The sequence below is a fragment of the Orcinus orca genome, chromosome 6 (genome assembly GCF_937001465.1).
Source record: "Orcinus orca chromosome 6, mOrcOrc1.1, whole genome shotgun sequence".
NCBI lineage: Eukaryota > Metazoa > Chordata > Mammalia > Artiodactyla > Delphinidae > Orcinus > Orcinus orca.
In genome coordinates this window covers 25643481-25662723 of record NC_064564.1, presented here as the reverse complement: position 1 = coordinate 25662723, position 19243 = coordinate 25643481, and the positions used below count along the sequence as shown (strand labels likewise).

General features: G+C 40.9%; 1 protein-coding gene across 1 annotated transcript in view; it reads right to left on the bottom strand.

Moving 5' to 3' along the window:
• Window positions 1–9558, bottom strand: part of DIRAS2 (DIRAS family GTPase 2) — a 29340-nt gene extending 19782 nt beyond the window's left edge. Inside the window, exon 1 of the mRNA XM_033429638.2 lies at window positions 9310–9558. The gene's annotated coding sequence lies outside the window, so the exon portion shown is untranslated. The remainder of the gene's footprint in view (window positions 1–9309) is intronic.
• Between the last annotated feature and the right edge of the window lie 9685 nt (window positions 9559–19243).

Here is a 19243-nt window from a genome sequence, read left to right as displayed (position 1 = left end):
CGTCTCTACCTGGCATGCACCTGCGGTAGTTACCCCTGCTTTGGTGGTGGGCTGGACGGGACCTCAGACGTGGCTTCCAGGCTACAATGACAGAGGACTAGTGTGGACCATACCACTATATCAATGGCAGGGCAGTTCTGCCACTGGAGAGGTCTCGTCCACGGCCCTCTGCTACAGGAGTGTATTAAAAAACCTGGACAAAGACCATGTGAGGGCCCTGTGGAGACAGAGCCCGCCAAACACTCTAAGGAGGGTGGCATGAACATCACTGCCAGCAAGAGGAAAGTGATATGAGGTGAAGCTAGTAGAAGGGAGGCATGGCCAAGATCATATGGGCTTTCAGGGGGCAACCCACAGCCATTGAAGGGGTCTGGCTTTACCATATAAAGAGGACAAGAAGTCTATTATAATAAATTGGGCCCATTGGGATTGACATACACACACTACTATACATTAAATAGATAATTAATAAGAACCTGCTGTATAGTACAGGGAACTCTACTCAGTACTCTGTAATGGCCTATATGGGAAAAGAATCTAAAAAAAAAAAAGAGTGGATATATGTATCCGTATAACTGATTCACTTTGCTGTACACCTGAAACTAACACAACATTGTAAATCAACTATACTCCAATAAAATTTTTTTAAAGTGGATGAATAAAATAAAATAAAATAAAAAGGGCCCAAAACAGACAGTTTAAAGTAGCAGGAAAGACAGAAAACAGTTAAAGTGACATCAACAGCAATGAGTGACGGCTGGTGGAGGAAAGAGTTAAGACGTGGAGTAAGAGAGAATGAAGTGTCAAGGAAAACTCCTAAGGATTCCAACTGGTGGAACTGGAGAGCTGGGATAAGATCAAAGGCCAGGTTTTAGGGGAAAATCATGAGCTTGATTTTCAGCAGACAGAGCACCAAGTGTCTTTGGGACAGTCAAGGGCCCACATCAAGTGGGCAAGTGGAAATGCATTCAGGGCAACTCTAGCAGCGGGGGTTGGAATGCACAGGTGGGAGTCATCTGTGCTGAGGTAGGGATTGATGCCAAGTCTATGGATCACATGGCTTGTAGGAACAGAGAAAAAAACAACAGGACTTAGAGACAGCCTCAGGAGACTCCAAACTGTACTGTTTGAAAAGGCAGTGGATCTGCAAAGAATTAAGAGAAGGAGTGAACAAATAATAAAAACAAAAGCAACTGCACTGAAGGGCATTTTGTGGAAGCCAGTGAAAGGGAGGACTTCAAAAAAGAAGAGGGCTTGACCATGTAAACTGGTAGGAAGACATAAAGTACAGTGAGAACACAAAAGCACCTGCTGGTTGAGAAGCAATGAAGGTCACTGGTGACACTAGCAAGAGATGCTCCAAAAGCACCCTGGGCGGAAGCTAGGTTGCCATAGGTTGAGGAGTGATCATGAGATGCAGACATTGATACAGGCAGCTTGGAAATATTTCCTGAGACTGGTTGTGAATTGGTGGCTGAGTGGTACCCAGTTTTGATTAAATATAGAGACATGAACACGTTTAAATGTTAATGGGAAGGTAACAATATATTAGCAAGATAAAGTGTAAGTTCTGGGAGAGGCTCAAGGAGAAGTTGAGCAAGGATGCTGCAGAATCAGATTGCTGTGGTCAGAGAGAAGATTCTCTCTGGAAGTGGGAGAGCCTCCAGCACTGATGAGATCCCCTGTGACTGTGGGTGTGGAGCTTAAGAGGGGTGGAGGGAAAATACTGAAGTCACTTGGATGACATTTGAACATAAGGTGAGTGAGAAGACTAAACCAGAGGGCAATGCCCTTGGTGAGTGTAGAATATCCAGGATTTCCAAAGCTGATGGAATGAGAAAAGGCAAGGGCATACAGTCGGGAATTGGGAACCATTAATCAGTGAATACATACTTGTGTCTGTTCTCTGGTTACTAGGCAGGTCGACAAAATTCACTGTAAAAGGCTATAGCTCCTGATGTGTCTAGAATCCAATGACAGACAGCGTAACACAGGCCGTAGAACCACCAGCCCTTAGCACCACCAGTCCTTAGCAGGCTTCAAGGCCAGGACCCCTGAAGTCATTACATAGATAAATAGCTCAAGACCAGAATGACAAAACTATCAAGCAGGGATATTCTTGCATACTCAAAACTGTGAGTTCAGTTACAGAGTCAGGACTGCCTGAGGGGAGATGAGCTCAGTCAAAGACCAGAGGAAAAGAGTGCTCGTAAAGGAGGGAACATGGATTTAACCAGATACAAAATAGGGAGTCCTGTAGGTCTGGCTTAAAGACAAAGATGTAAAGAAAAAAGTCAATATTTTTAGATGAATTGGAGAGTGTACATACTAGGTAAATTAGGAAAAGCTAAAACTAAAGGCCAGAATTCCATCCAGAAGTAAAGTGCAACTATGAGACAATGGGCTTCATGCCAGGTTGTAATAGGAACCACCAACACAGCCCAGGAGTCCTGACCATCTAGCCAGTGTTGAGAGGTCCCAGACAAGCTTGATCTTTAAAATGTCTCTGATTTGGGTATCAGCAGCCCCATTTCACAGATAAGGGAAGTGAGAACTTAGGTGGTTAAAGTAACAGTGCACTGATGCACAGCTAGTAAGTGGCAGAACCTGCATTCAACTCAGGTTTAGCAAACCCAGTAAGACATTCAGGCCAGTCCAAATTAGAAACAACTGAACAAGGAGCTCTGGATTATGAAATGTTGGAGGAAGATTTTTTACACTAACATGTAATATTGCCAAGCAATTTTCAGAACATCTCGTATTTATTTTAAAAAATGTAACAATGATGTTAGGCAGGGAATAATGGATGACTGTGATGTTTTCTGATTCATCAAAAAGGTTAGAGATGCCTTATAAAAGGTCCACATCAAAAGCTGAACTCTGAGCAATGATACCAGGTGGCTAATATAACACCCGCTTGTAGGAAAACATGGGTTATACTTACGTCATGGATATTTGAATCAGTATTTTAGCATAGTCCCAATGCCAGGGGCAAAAGTGTCCTGATAAGGCTGACCAGTGAAGGGCCAGGCCACATGAGACTGTAGTCAGAGTAGGAATTCTGATTTTGCTGGTCTTCACAGGTCTTAGGAAAAGGCAATGAGATGATACAAAAATGTTTATGACTCACATGCCTTTCAATGCTGAGTTAAAGACTCACAGTTCCTAATTAGTACAAGCCCTGCAATTAAGGTTTGGGTCACACTGGTCATCTCAGGGTTGTAGACCAAGATCCCTGGGCCCCAAACCTGGCTTGTGTTTCCATAATGGAAACAGAACAGCTTCAATGGAACCTGGAATTGTCCTAAAGGACAGAGAGAAAATTCTCAGAATGTCCATGTAAGAATGAAAATAGTATAAAATGATAATCAGTGTAAAAAAAAAACCTATATGTCATGTTTGGAAATGAAATTATATATATATGATATATATATATATAGTGACATTATATATATAATGATATATATATATATGACATATATATATGTCATTTCCAATGCATTAACTTGATCAGGCTTGTTTTTTCACATTAACTCACAGTGGCATCTTATACAACATGATCTCTGTTTCAATCACCAGAAATAGTCAAGAGCACAAATCAAATGGGAAAGGAGGGTTTGTACTGAAACATTTAGTATGTGTTACGAGTTTAGTGGTATCAGGTGTTAACAAAATGGTATCTAGGCAAAGAGGGATAGATATCAACTGACAGCTCATTAGTGACAGAAGCACTGCACACACAAATGTAAGTGTGGTACCCAGTGTTCATGCAGATCCGTATTAGTACATACGGAGCCATATTGTGCTTTTTACCAGCTGCATAGAACTCCTGAGATGGTCCATCATTTATCAACCAGTTTCTCACTGACTGCTTTCTTTGCTCAACAAACATATAATTATCTCATCACGTTTTTGAGTCTACATGTAGACTAACCTCCTATAAATGGAACTACTGGATCAAAGTGTATGTGCATTTTAAATTTGGTAGAGATTGCCAGTTGCTCTCCAAAATTACCACCAATTTGCCCCTAATTGTGTGTGACAGTGCTAGTTCCTCGCACCTGGCATAGCCCAGTGGGCCTATATTATCAATTCTTGGATCCTCCCCAATGTAACAAGAAGGCTGTTTCTCATGACTGTTTAAATTGTATTTATTTAATTTGTGTGAGACTGAGCATTTCTTCATATGTTAAAAGTAATTTGTATCTTTGAGACCTGCATGATCCTGTGCTCTGCTCAGTTTCCTATTAGTTTGCAATGATCGTATCTGTCCTATTTCAAGGCGGCCATTCTCAAGCTGTGCTCAGCAGACCAGCATTGTCCTCCTCACCTGGGACTACGCTCCAACTGCCATCGCCCCACTGAATCAGAGTCTCTTGGGTTGAACCCAGCAATCTCAGGTTTAACCACCCCATCAGGTGATTTGAATGCTCAAAATCTGAGACCTACTCTATTAAGGAAATTAGACCTCACCTTAAATAAGTTGAAAATGTTTATTCCCAGCTGCCATTTGTCCTTCGATGGTGTTTCTTTTTCCTGGACAGAAATTTTAAATTTCTGAGAAGCCAAATTTAACAAGCTTTTCCTCTTTAGAATCCCAGTTTGGTATCATCCTTAGAAAATTCTTCCCTACTCTGAGATCATTAAACATTCTCTATATCTACATTTTCATTCTTTATGTTTAAATAGTTGCTCCAACAATCTGATTCATTTCTGCATCTTGAAATTGATGGTATATTTAGAGGAATTTAAATTAACATTTAAAAGAAGGGCAGAACAAAGAAGAGGTGCCCAGAGTGCCATCTGTAAATCTACTTTGAATAATCAAAAATATATAAACATGTGGTTGTCATGATATCCTGGAAAATTTAGATTCTTTTCAAAATCTAGGTCACCCAGTCATTTCTATCATTCAACATTTCCAGGATCTTTTTTCCTTGCATAGAGCTTACACAGGCCTTACACAGATGTACACTTACATACACCTCACAAAAACAGTAAGGTCAGTTTTACATTTTGCGATGCCCTCCCACTACTCTGTGGTCAAGAACCCAATGAAGCCCAAAGGGGCCTCAAAAGAGAAGCACAATTCTTCTTTAAGTGTAGGGGACTATTCCACAAACACTTTTCTTTAAATCTCAGGGGACTATTTCAATGATATAACCCACTGCTCTTATGGGTGTATATGTAAGTGGCAGGGTGAGAGGGGTGGCAGCTGGGTGGTGGTGTTGGGGAGATGAGTTCAAGTTTATACCAAAAGGAAAATGCCTTTGAGCTGGATTTTTAATGTAACAGAGACCTGAGAGAACTCCTGACTTTGCTCTGGATGCAGAGTCCTGGATACTGATCATTTTTCCTCTTTGCTCAGCATCATCTGAAGATAAACTCCAAAGTCAGAAGTCACAGAGGTGCTCCAATAAAACACCTCTGAATGTAAAGAGGACATAAGTTACCCCTGCAAAGCCTTCTCTGTCTAAATGCTGATGAATATCTGTACTCTTCTGGAGCCCAACTTCGGAAGTTAGGGGGTGTGGGGGGAAGAGGGATGAGGGAGAGAGAAAGACACACAGAGAGACAGACAGAGACACACAGAGAAAGACACAAATTACTATAGGGAGGCCTAATGGAGTGTTCCTCTGTTCTCTTATTTCCTCAGAAAAACATCACTTTCCAGACATTAATTAGTTTTAGAAAAACATTGCATAAACTCCTTTCATACACAAAAAAATCTCTCTTTAAAGGTCCTGTTATGATTTCCGGGGCAGAAAGCCATGCGATGGAAATGGTACCCAGCACTCATTGATCACACAAGCTATCCAGAGACTGGGTGAAGAAACTGACATCTTTTCATTAAGGTATTCATTTCTGTGTTTCAGGAAGTCAGTACTCATGGATCAGTCAATTATAAAGCATTACCTTTCACCAAACTTTGTTTAATGGTGTTGAAACAGATAGATACGAACAAAGATATGCATGCTAGTGAAGGATAATATTAAAAGATCTAAATACTAGCTCACTAGTTATCTATTTGATTTTACAGTGGGTTTGCTGCCACTTGTCCAGTAAAGTAATTTAAATATGAAAATTGAATGATCTCCAATGAGGCATGGGACCTCAGGGACTGGACCAAAGCAAACTTGGTGCAAAATGGAAATGCCCACCACTAAGTCTGCTCCCTTTTTTTCTGCTACAGTAGATCTCTAGGCTGCCTGCAGGTTGAATTCACATCTACTGGTTATTTTTCATAAAACCAGGGGAAGTATTTGACCCAATCCTCTTGTTTTACTGATAAAGTAGTAAAAATAGGTTCAAGACTGCACAAGTACTTAATCGCAGGGCAGGGTAGGACACAGGTCTTATAGCAATTTGAGATCATTTATATATTTATTTTTGATAGTGTGTAACCAGTTTAATTTAATATTTCAGCTTTTAAATTGTTTTGTCAAAAGTGTAATGTTCTATAGTTGTGCTGGTCAATATAACAGCCTCTAGCAACATGGGCTATTGACCTCTGGAAACATGGCTAATCTGAATTGAGATGCTCTGTAAGTGTAACACTTAACATAAAAAATGTAAAATATTAGTATTTTGTATTGACTACATCTTTAAATGTTCATTTTTTAATATACTGGGTTAAAGAAAATATATTATTAAAATTAATTTCACCTGCTTATATTTACTTTTCTATTGTGACTACTAAGACACGTTAAATTATGCATGTGGCTCAAACACTTTATTTCTTTTGGACGGTACTGATTTATGGGAAAAAAACTGCACTAAGGAGAGAGCTACAGCTATCTTCCTTTCCTGAATTTGCTAGTGACAAGAGCAAAGGAGGAGAGGATGAGACGGCATTTGTTCCGAGTACTTTAAAAGTACTTACCCGGTCAAGGAAGCCAGACTTGCAAGCCACATAATAAAAATAAAAACTAAAACATAATTTGAAATCAAATAATTTTTATGTTAATCCTTAAATGTGCATGCATGTGTCAATTTTACTTGTAAAAGAATGTTAGCAATTGTGACAACATGACAATCACCACCTCCCCTTTTAAGAGCAGCTATTTTCCTAGAAAAATCAGAACCAAAACCAGTGTCCTAGAAATCAGCTCTGCCTTTAAAAAGACATCTGTCCATTATAAACATCCATACCAAGTAGGTAAATAAATGATTAATAGCTGGATGATAAACAGATGATAGACAGACAAGACAGACAGATAGACTCGATTCACCATATAAGCGGGAATGGGGCACCATGGTCATCTGAACTGAATGTTACAGGTCAGCGCTGAGCCCATTTTAACTTAAAACAGCTGGCAGGCAACCTCCTCACCCAGACAGGCAAATGTTCCTCTTTGTTACAAAGAAATTCTCTACTGCAAAAATTGACTTCCTTTATCTTGGGGGAAAATAATGATTTTGTCTAAATTAATGTTATTTTCCAATATACTAATATATATCAACTATGGTCACAAAATTAGAAAAATGAACATATGTTTATTATCACAGCTACACTCTTGAAAAAAGAACCCTGTTATTTTTCAAAGGTTTTAGTTTTTCAATAAGATATGCAGGTATTAGATTAGAGACAGTATTTACTCCTGAAATAATACATTTCTAATAAAGTCAGGTGTGGTTTCTAGGAGATGCACAGCATAAAATGAATAAAGTCTTCTCTGTTCTCATGGTGAGATGGCACTGCTGATTGCTGAGAATGCTAGCTTGCTAGACACAAGCTGAAAAGGGACTTCCACAACTTGGAATTCAATTCAGGTGTTTTCTGAGTCTCTTCTTTGGAACAACTCTATTAAAGATGTAACAAGAAAAGATTCTGGAGGTTTCTGCAATAACCGTGCACATATATTTGCCATCTTGCAGAGATAACTGAGCAGCAATACTGTGCGATGGTGGAGACAATCACCACTCTCTCCCCTTCCTTCCTGTGTTCACCAGGCACCATGGTCCCTATTACCAAATTAAATGCCATGTGTTAAATGGGATGAAAATGCTTCCCTGCTTTGTGTCTTCTGTTTCTATAAAATGAACTATGGATTTTCATTTACCTCAGCCCATAGGATCTCCTGCATTTCCAGAGATAGAATTCTTGACAATTTGCAATTTCAGGCAACAACCAAAAAAATAGTATTCCCCCACAAATTTGTTAAATTTATTCTAATTTTATCCTCCTCTTTTCTCTCCCTCCCACTCCACCTCTTCGAATCCAAATGCCACTGGAAAAGAAGCACATTTGGACTGATTTGGAATGTAAAATTCTCCAGCCTTTTACTGTTACCTAGAAAATCTTCCTTAAAAAGAATATATATATTTTTTAAGTTTTTAGTTCAAAGCAAAAAAGGTCTCCTATGCTAAGACTGGCTTCTCACACGTTAGGGGGTCATTCAAAAAACAACGTGGGCAAATATGTAGAATAAATTCCTAAGGAAGGCAAGCTGTGTCACTGCACAGCGGGAAGAAACAATTCCACCACAACGGTGTATTTCACCATTCAATGAATGTAACATGATTCACAGAGCTTCTAGTTTTAAAAGTCTCCCAAACCCCCACAGAACGTGAATAGGAGTTTTAAAGGAGGAAAACAGCATTTTTCAGGACGGAAGACTCAGGCAGGTTCCCACATGGTGAGAAGCCAGCAATGCTTTGCAGGCGACCCCGGCAGCTGTCAGCAGTCATTGTCATCTTAATGGGAACCACAATCTTACAACTAAAGATGGGATGCGGCGCCTTTCCCATCTTCTGTTCTTACAACAACGAAACAGGAGAAAAACACTTGTAACGTCACGAAACACATTCTTTAAAAGGAGAATTAAAATATTTAGCCAAGTCTCAGCCAAGTCTCAGCCAAGCCCGCCAAGGGCTCCGGTCTAGTAGGAAAACACGCTGAAACAAAACAGCAGCCCCTAACGTGCCTCGCATTTCACTCACTTTGGACCACATCTTTTCAGGACTTTCCTAAATCCATTAAATCAACTTCCACATTAATAGAAACACCTGCACCGTAGAATTTTCTAAAACACGAACTCCTGCTTTGGAAGGAATCCCAAATAATGTGCACGATGCAGATTTCTTTTTAAGGACATGTTTTAGAAAAGTGTACCAACATGCTCACCCTCCCTGACAAGGATACAGAAATGCAGCTTTTTCCCCCCTCGCCAACCCCAATCTTTATATTGCTGACTCGCCCTCCCAGATAGCGTCCCTTCTCAGGGGCTGGCAAACAAGGATGCCAAAGCCGTCGGTGCCCCAGTGAAGAAGCAGCGAAGCCACAGCAAAGGAAGAGAAATCGGTTACCTGAGGATGAACACAACTCTGCTCTGGGCTTCTTCCGAGCTCGCCTCGCATAGGACAGGGCAGCGCAGGCTGTGAGGATGCGGGCTCCTCCCGCAGGCAGGCGGGGCGCTCCCTCGCGCCGCCGTGACGATGCTGTCAGCTGCTCGCCCGCCCGTGCGCCCCGCGCCCCCGCGCACCTGCGCCGCCCAGCCCGGGCGGGCCCGGGGTGGTCACAGCCGCCCCACAGTCCTCCAGCTCCCTCTCCTTCTTCCCCCTTCAATCTCGGACTTCTCAGCTGTGCCAGCTGCTGCAGCGGCAGATGCTCCTGCTTAAATGGCGTCTGCTCGCCTCCAAAGAGCTTTTAGGTGCCACCTACTGCGTGCTCCTGGAATAGATGGTCAAGACTGGAATTCTCAGCGAATTCAATGAGTTAAAATAATTTCATTGAAAGTGCACCAGATTCTTTTGTTTTAGTTGTTCACATTACCAGCTATAATTACTACTAAACGCGTAAGGCTCTCTTTCAGTGTCCAGCTACTAAATTAAAAACCTCATTTATAAGGCAGATGAAATCGGGCCATGATGAACAGCCAACCACACATTGCAGATTAATACATTCTAATTTAATAGGCTCCTGTAACAATCTGGGGCTAAAACTGCTTTTACACTGAGTAGTTTCACATCAGTATTTCAGGGAAATAACCAGGTATATTTTCTGACACTGATAAAACATGTCAAAGAAGCATTGACCAAAAACAGGTAAATCAGCAAGAATTAGGTTCATGGCTAACAATTCTGTGCCGACACTTAAAGAAAATGCTTTCCTATAACACTGATCCATATTTAAACTACACTTGAGGAAGATTTCTTCTCCCTATTATAACTCATTCTTTTTTTAATACCAAATTTTCTAAAAGAATTGGGCAATATTTTTTTGTTCTTTAAATTTGATTTTGCTTAAAGAATTGTATTTGTCAGTTCTAAGACTGTTTCCAATTTACAATTTCAGTTAGCATTGTCCTTTGATGTTCATTTCCAAAGTAAATTTCTGCCCTGCTATTCATAGGAAATATGTGTTGTTGTTGTTTTTAATCTTACTTTAGTATGTATGTAGTCAAGAAAATTTATTTTGCTCACTCATTCACCCTAATTCTGACCTTGAAGCTATGGCCATTGGAATATGAATAAAAAACCATTTTTGTCATTTAAGGCTACCATCAGTAAATCTACTATTTTAATGATGCCTGAAAACAGGGTATCACTCTCTTCCCAGTTTTCTCTTCATTACAAAGGAGTGGATGGCCATTAGGAAAGCTGTCCCAAATGAGGTCTCAGAGACACAGACCCTCGGTGTCTGCCTCCATTTCTCCAATCTGAAAGAACCATCAAATCGAGGTGTTTCCCATGACAATCCCAAAACGTAGGTTATCAGGTTAAATGATAAAATGGAAGTTGAGGGCTGAATAGAGAAGGGTGAAAGATTTAAAGAGGTAAACATATTAAAGGTAAAAAGCAAATTCTGGCACCAAATTAGTAGGGAGCAAGAATATGGAGATGGTGAAGGAAGCCAGTTTGATTCTGCAAACTCCACACTGCAGTGGAATTCTGCATTTTGCCACATATAATCATTATTTGTTCTGAGAATATGAAGCAAGGGTCCCAGAGGGCACATTTAAACAAGGAACAAAATACTTCAAACGATGGCCCTGGTGTCTCTTGTCACCCTCAACAAGCCCTGACTTTTCATCAGCCAGAAGGAACAGATTGCTCCCAAGGCTACAGTCTCAGGATCTGATGTAATAAGATCCTCAGATTTCTAGGCTTGTTGGAGGCGGGATGCCAGTGTCTCTCAAACTCTAACTTGCATCAGAATCACCTGGGGGGAGGGAGCTTGCTAAACAACCAGCTGGGCCACATCCCAGGTTTCTTGATTCAGCACAGCTGGGGCGGGTCCCAAAATGTGTGATTGTAACAAGTTCCCTGGTCACGCTGAGGCTGCTTGCAGCTGGGACCCACTGAGCTCAGCCACCCAGGTAATGAAGACACTGATAACAAGTGGTAATGTGCTCAGGTACGAGAAGCATAACATTCCTCTATTTTCTAAAGCACATTGAAACTGGCTCAGTCAACCCAGTGTCCCCTGTTCGGAGCAAGCCCCGTGCTTCTCCACAGACTCACACATGTGTCCCAGGACCTTTTGAGGGGTGGTTGTAAAAAAGAAGTTCCCCAGCTGCATTCTCACTTTGCCCTTCGACTTAAGACTCTACACGGGTACACTTAGCCTCTGTGCAAGTTAGAAAAAGGATCCTGCTCTAGGTGCACACAATCTCTCCCCACTCATCTCCAAGACAGCACATGGCTTAAGGGACAGAGGACCCTTTGTGCAGAGAACATGCCTGGGGCAGGTGTAGCCCACGCCAGGTCCCCAGCTGGGTGAGTGGGGTACCTGCTGAACCCCAGCACCACTCTCGCCCTCAGCTGGTGACCTTCGTACATCATGCAAACCTCACAACCAAGCACATCAACTCTGCTCCTCCTCCGGGGCAGCATAGTCCAGGTGAGGGCTGGCAGTTCCATTGAGGACCTGGGTCTACAGATCCACAGAGTGCCAGACACCATCAAGGGAGAGGTAGAGCCACATTCTAACAATGGGGTCACGAGCTGAGGGATAAGGCGCGACGCGCTCTAGTTTGCTGCTGAGCAAGCAAGCACATAATGAAAAGATATACCTTTGGGCTGTGCTCTTTATGTGTCTCGTTGTCTCACTTTCATCCTGTTTTCTCTAAAACAGTGGTTCTGGGCACCAGCAGTATCAGCATCATCTGGGACATTTTTAGAAATGGACATTTTAGCCCCACCCCAGATTTACTGTAAGAGAATCTCTGAAAGTGGTGCACAGCCATCTGCATTTTAGCAAACAATCCAGGTGATCAGGTAATTGTGATGATGCAGAGTAGAGTTTGAAACACATTGCACTAAAGTTTGTTTTTTAATTATATTTTTAACAAATGCTATGCCAACATATCTCCTTACAAATTGTTGAAAGGGTATCATCTGGATAGAATGTGCTCTGGAAGAAATACACCCCCTTCCCAGATGTTTCTTGTCCTTCAGATTTCCCCAGCACCATAGTACCTGGCTGTGCAGCCATACCTTCTAAGTTTCTACCATGTAAGGGTGGGGTGCAGGACTCCACTGCCCAGAAGACCACCCCATTTCCCAGCAATCTTGTGAGCAGTCAGGATGTCCACCTCCGGGAGTGGCTCTCTTCTGCTCAAACTCCTACCTCTATCTTCTTCCCCATGGAGTCACTCCAGCCTAACCCCTGTATAGGCCAGATCCTCCAAAGTAAGATCTCAGCCCTGAAATGCAAAAAGGTTTTCACATCTATGTGGAGAAAAAAAACCCATGCCCGTGAACATAAGAGAAGAAGAAAATAAAATTTTCATTGATTTTTGTCCACAAGTTCCCTGGCCCCAAAACAAGACCTCTGAAGTTGGGTTGGCCCTTCAAAGATGTCCCACATTGAGAACCACCCCTGGATTAGTCATTGTATGTATGCTATTCTCCCTCTAGGCCCTTTTGAGGGCAAGTCCCAGGAAGGAAATCAGCTGACAGCCTTCAACAGCAACACTCCAGCTACTGGGGCAATGAGGCTTCAGTCCTGAGGGGTGATTGTGGTGGTGGGTGGCAGCACCCTCTTTAGAAGCCAAGGGTGACTTGTAGAGAATAGCATCAATTTGTTATAAATAAAGAATTTCAGAGGCAGATCTTTTTACAGAGAATAAAAGTTCTATATTATTCCATTAGTTTTCATTCTGCTTCTGTATTTTTAATCATCCTTTCAGTCTCTACAAATGTACCAGATGCTTTTAAGTCTAAGGTGTTTTTGTGTCTCTCCTTGCCTCCCTCCATATTATATTCAGCCCAAGAAGGACAAAGCACCATGCTTGCTATCTGTTATTAATCTTTTCAGCTTACCCCGGCTACACAGATACTAAAGCTGACATCTGTTTTCTGTAATCTCAGAGAGTTTCTCATCCCTGCCTTATCTAAGGTTGACCTAGTTCTCTTGGTCTACTAAAATATTAGTGAATACATACAGATGATTCTATCCATAAAATGCAACCCTGTGCACTGCTCTGCACATCCCCGGATCCAGCCCATCAAACCCCTTGCCTTCCCTTCTCCCCTAACCTTCCATTCTAACCAATGGAACACCTGTGCCTTATTCATCAAGTTCCTCTAAATCCTACACTGCTTTGTGGGAGAGTCTGCCACCCCTTTGCCCTAATTAAAAGCTGATTGTTCTCCAGTCCCCACTTTTCCTGTAGCATCTCAAACAGAGATTGTTTTTTCTCTCTGCTCCATTACCTCCTTGGTCTCAATGCATTGTATCTTCTGAGCCATATCTCCCTGTCTGGCTGCAAAATACTGCCTGCTTTTACACTGTGACAACTTCTTCCATTCATCTTGCCATGCTTTGGGTCTGGTGGTCTTTCTCTCTACCTGGATCCAGTACCACCTAACAGATTCATCCCACACTCTGCTCTCTTCTTTCCATTATCTCCTTGTTTCCAGTGACTTTTTCCCCCACCATACCCCAGCCATCACCACTGATGGCCACATCCTGCTCCCTGGCGTCATTATTAAACATTACAGGACAATGGAACATTGGTTTCAAGCATCCCCCTTTCTAGCCACTCACACAGCCACTCCTCCTCCTTAGCAGGACAGTTTCTCCACTGTGCTCAGGATTACCTTCATTCTAAGCATTTGTCTCTTCCACGTCATCATTTCTCCCTTTTCTATCTGTAAAATATGTAGCAGAAACAAGTCTTCTGTCCCTCTCACTCTTGTCCCCTTTGAAGAATCAAAAAGACTGACGGTATCATCGGATGAGTCTGAGCTTCTAAGCTCTCCCCCCTCATCTATGCTTGGGATCTCCTGTCTGTTCCCCAAGCAGTGAGGAGGAGTGAAGCCTGGAGGAGAATCCCAGAGCTTTTAGAATCAAGCCCAACATTTATGTTGGCTCCCAAGGCTCTCATGATCCAGTGGCTTGCTGCTTCTCCAATTTCATTTCATGCCCTATGTCCTGCTGCTTTCAAGTGCCAGCCCAACTGGGCTTCTTTCGATTCCCCAAATGCACCAAGGCTTTCCTCCCATCAAGGCTGTTGCACATGCTCTGCATCTCAGCTCTGTGAGCATATTTTGCCATGGTCATTCCACTACATTCTTTGCCTCAAATCTATTCCTAAATGCATTGCCTGGAGAGAGGCCTTTCTTGACTGCCCTGTTTAAACTTGCATCACCTCCTGCTGTGGGCTGAATTGTGCCACCCCCCCAAAAAAAATATGTGAAGTACTAATTACTAGTAACTCAATACGTGACTTTATTTGGAAAAGGTTTGTGGCCACAATAACTGGTTAAGTTAAAACGAGGTCATGCTAGAGTACAGTGGCCCTTACTTTAATATGGTTGGCATCCTTCTAAGAAGAAGAGAAGAGATACACAGGGAGAAAGAAGGCAGCTATCTGATGATGGAGGCAGAGATTGGAGTGATGTATCTACAAGTCAAGGAAAGCCAAGGATTACCAGAAAACACTAGATGCTAGAAGAGGCAAGGAAAGATTCTCCCTGGGTTTCAGAGGGAATCTGGCCCTGAGAACAACTTGAAGCCTCTAGAACTGTAAACTGTAGCTTCCAGTCTTCCAGCCTCCAGAACTGTGAGACAACAAATTTATGTTTCTTTAAGTCCCTCAGTATGTGGTACTTTGTTGCAGCAACCCAGGCAAACTAATATACCACCCATCACCCAGTCCCTAGATTCTGCTTCTTTTAGAGTCTAGATCGTGATTAATTTACATCTTCTATTTGTTTATTTATTAGCTGTTTATACTTATTTATTTTGTCTTCCCCTTTTGACTGTAAGCTAAATGAATGTGGACACCATGAATGCCTCATTCATCACTGTCTCAGTATGTTGGGTTGAAGAAATTTGAGGGTGAAGTACATAAACGCCATGCACTCCCCACCCAAGATCTAAACCAATTAAGAATATACAGGGGTCAAAAAACTTGAGCAAGGGTTTCCCTGGTGGCGCAGTGGTTGAGAGTCTGCCTGCTGATGCAGGGGACGCGGGTTCGTGCCCCGGTCCGGGAGGATCCCACATGCCGCGGAGTGGCTGGGCCCGTGAGCCATGGCTGCTGAGCCTGCACATCCGGAGCCTGTACTCCACAACGGGAGAGGCCACAACAGTGAGAGGCCTGCATACCGCAAAAGAAAAAAAAACTTGAGCAAGATGGCAAACTGGGAAGGTCCAAACCCTTGTTCTCCCATGGAAACATCAAGTAAATGACAACAGACTGAGTGAAGTAAGTTTATGGGAGCTCTAAAAACCAGTCAAGAATATGCAGCAACAAAGTGAATGCCCAGTCAAGAAAAGGCCACACTCAAAGCAGTAGGAAATTATGTGTTGGTTTTGCTCACCCTGATCCCAGTCTGGAGTCAGAGGCAGGAAGAGTGTGGTCCAGAGGAAGGCACCCAATTCCTAGTACCTCCCTTGGGTCAAAAGAAAAAAATGAACTTATCTGCAACATTCTAGCTTGTCTGGCAGCTGTCCAAAAGACAAAATTTCTGTCTTGCCTGACTCAGAAATCACATAGGAATGATGATGAAGGCGTTCAGAGTATGCCACCCCCAAATATACCACTTTGGCATATGAATTATTTTGAGCTGAAGGCAATAGAGAACCAGCAGACTCAGGAAAAGCTCTTTACTTCCCCCTTACCTGCCTAAGATAAAGTCTAAATTTCCCTATTTGTAAAGGAAATCTACTTTTATACAGGAAATTTCCATTAGAAAAGATATCTATACCAGAAAGAGAGCTATTTCCAGAGATAAATTTTTCCTGAGAGAATCTTATGTGCATCATAAAGCAACATTGATTTAACATACATTTTCTTTCCTTATCTTCCTAAAATGTGCTTTCCCCGCACCTAGAAGTCCCAAACCCCTACTCTTTTCTTATCTCAGGATGGTATATAAACCTCCATCATCTGGCTGCCTCTTTGAGTCTCATATTTTTGTGAGACTCCTGTTCATACATAAATAATTAAAATTTTTCTTTCTCCTGTTAAACTGTCTCTGTCAATTTAACTTTTAGACACAGAACCTAAAAGAGCAGAAAGAGAAGTTTTTTCTTCCTCTACAGTGGCAATATTTGTATATCAGGTGCCACAACACTTGAAAACTGCAGGGAGACCATAGATTACATAGAGGAACACAATAGAACATCTAATGCCATGGGAAAAAGCAGGGGTGAGACTCTTAGGCACATTAAGACATTTAAAAACCATCATGTATATGGGAAAATCAGGGAAAAAAGCACATGTACAGTCCCAGAGAAGATGCATGCCCCCCAAAGGCCTAAGAAGACGTTATGCCAGTATGCCAGGCTAATTAGTGAAGGTCTTTCCCTGCACAGATCCAGTCTGCAAAGACTGGGAAAGTTGGCTGTGTTTTTGAATTGCCCAGTTTTCCAAAAAAGTTCACAAAGCATATAAAGAAATGGGTAAATGTGGCCCATTCAGAGGAATAAAATAAATCTCTGGAAATGGACACTAAAGAAATTAGCTAAAGTAGAACATGGACAAAGAACAAAAAGAAATCAGAAAAACATATGAACAAAATAAGAATATCAAAAAAGAGATCAAAATTACAATAAACAAACAGAAATTCTGAAGCCTAAAAATACAATTATAGAATTGAAAAATTCATTAAAGAGCTTCAATATCTGAATCAAATAGACAAGAAAAAGAATTAGCAAACTTGAAGAGAGGTCATTTCACACATTTTATCATGTGTGAAGAATAAAAAGAAAAAAAGATTAAAGAAAAGTGAAAAGAGCCTAAGGGACTTATGGGGTACCACTAAGCAAATCAATACAGGTATTAGAGGAGTCCCAGAAGTAGAAGAGAAAGAAAGGATCATAGAGATTATTTGAAGTAATAATGACCAAAAATTCCCAAATTTGAGGAAACACATGTATATGCAAATACAAGAAGCATAACAAATTGTAAATAATATCAATCCAAAGATACTTACACTGAGACAAATTATAATAAAACTGTCAAAAGTCAAAGACAAAGAGAGACTCTTGAAAATAGCAAAAGAAAAGCAACTTGTCAATATGAAGGATCCTCAATAAGATAATCAGCAGATTTCTCAGCAGAAATCTTGTAGGCCAGAAGTCAGTGGGAAAATGCCAAAAGAAATGCAACTATCAACAAAGAAATTCTGTATCCATCAAAACTGTCTTTCAAAAATGAAGGAGAAATTAATACATTCCCAGATGAACAAATGCTGAGTGAATTTATTATCCCTTGACCAGCATGCAAGAAATCCTAAAGGCAGAACTTCAAGTTGAAATGAAATGATACTAGACAGTAACTCAAAGCCATATGAAAATATAAAGTTCTCCAGTAAAGATAAAGACATGGAAAAATATAAAAACCAGTATTATTGTAATATTGGTTCTTAACTCCACTTTTTAGTCTTTTACAGGACTTAAAAGACAAAAGCACAAAAGCTAATAATAAATCTATGTTAATGGGTACAATGTATAGATAGATAATTTATGACATTAAAAACATAAAGTAATGGGACAGAGCTGTAAGGGAGGAGAGTTTTGTAGGTGACTGAAGTTAACTTGTTATAAACTTGAAATAGATTGTTATACTTTTAGGATGTTATATGTAATTCTCATGGTAATCACAAAGAAAATATTTATAAAATATGCACAAAATAAAATGAGGAGGAAATCAAAATATGTTAATAAAAAAATCATCTTAAAAAAGTGAAACACAGTAAGAAGTAATGAAGGACAAAAAGGTACAAGACACACTGGAAGCACATAAGAAAAGTTCTATCTTATCAATAATTACTTCAAATGTAAATGGATTAAACTCTGCAATCTAAAAATATAGATTGGCAAAACAGACAGAAAACAGGACACAATTGTATTGTGTCTATAAAAGACTCACTTTAGAGATAAGGTCACACATAGGTTAAATGTGAAAATATGGGGAAATTTTTTCCAAAAGAGAGCAGGGGTGGCTATACTAATATCAGACAAAATTAAACTTTAAGTCAAAAACTTTTATGAGATAGAAAGGATATATAAGAAGGATACTATATAATGGCAAAAGGGTCAATTCACACTGAAGATAAGACAATTATAAACATATATGTGCCAAATATCAGAGCTCCTAAATATATGAATCTAACATTGACAGAATTAAAGGGAGAAACGGAAAGCTCCATAACAATAGTAGGAAATTTTGGTATTCCACTTTCCCTAATGGATAAAACAATGAGAGAGAAGATAATTAACAAAAGAGAGAGTGTGAACAGCACTATATACCAATTGGTCCTAAGGCACATATACAGGATATACCACTCAACTTCCACTCTAAGGTGCGCATGGAGCATTCTCCAGGATGGACCATATGTTGGGTCACAAAATAAGTCTCAATGGATGTAAAAGACTGATTGGAAACAAAGTATCTTTTCAGGTCACAGTGGAATGAAATTAGAAATCAATAGAAGAAGGAAAACAGAAAAATCCACAAATATGTGGAAATTAAACAACACATTTTTGTATTTGTTTTTGTTTGTTTGTTTGTTTGTTTTGTGATATGCGGACCTCTCACTGTTGTGGCCTCTCCCGTTGCAGAGCACAGGCTCCGGACACACAGGCTCAGCAGCCATGGCTCACGGGCACTGCAGCATGTGGGATCTTCCTGAACTGGGGCACAAACCCGCGTCCCCTGCATCAGCAGGTGGACTCTCAACCACTTCGTCACCAGGAAAGCCCAAACAACACACCCTTAACAAACAATGGATCAAAGAAAAAAATCACAAGGGAAATTAGAACTATGAGATGCAGTGAAAG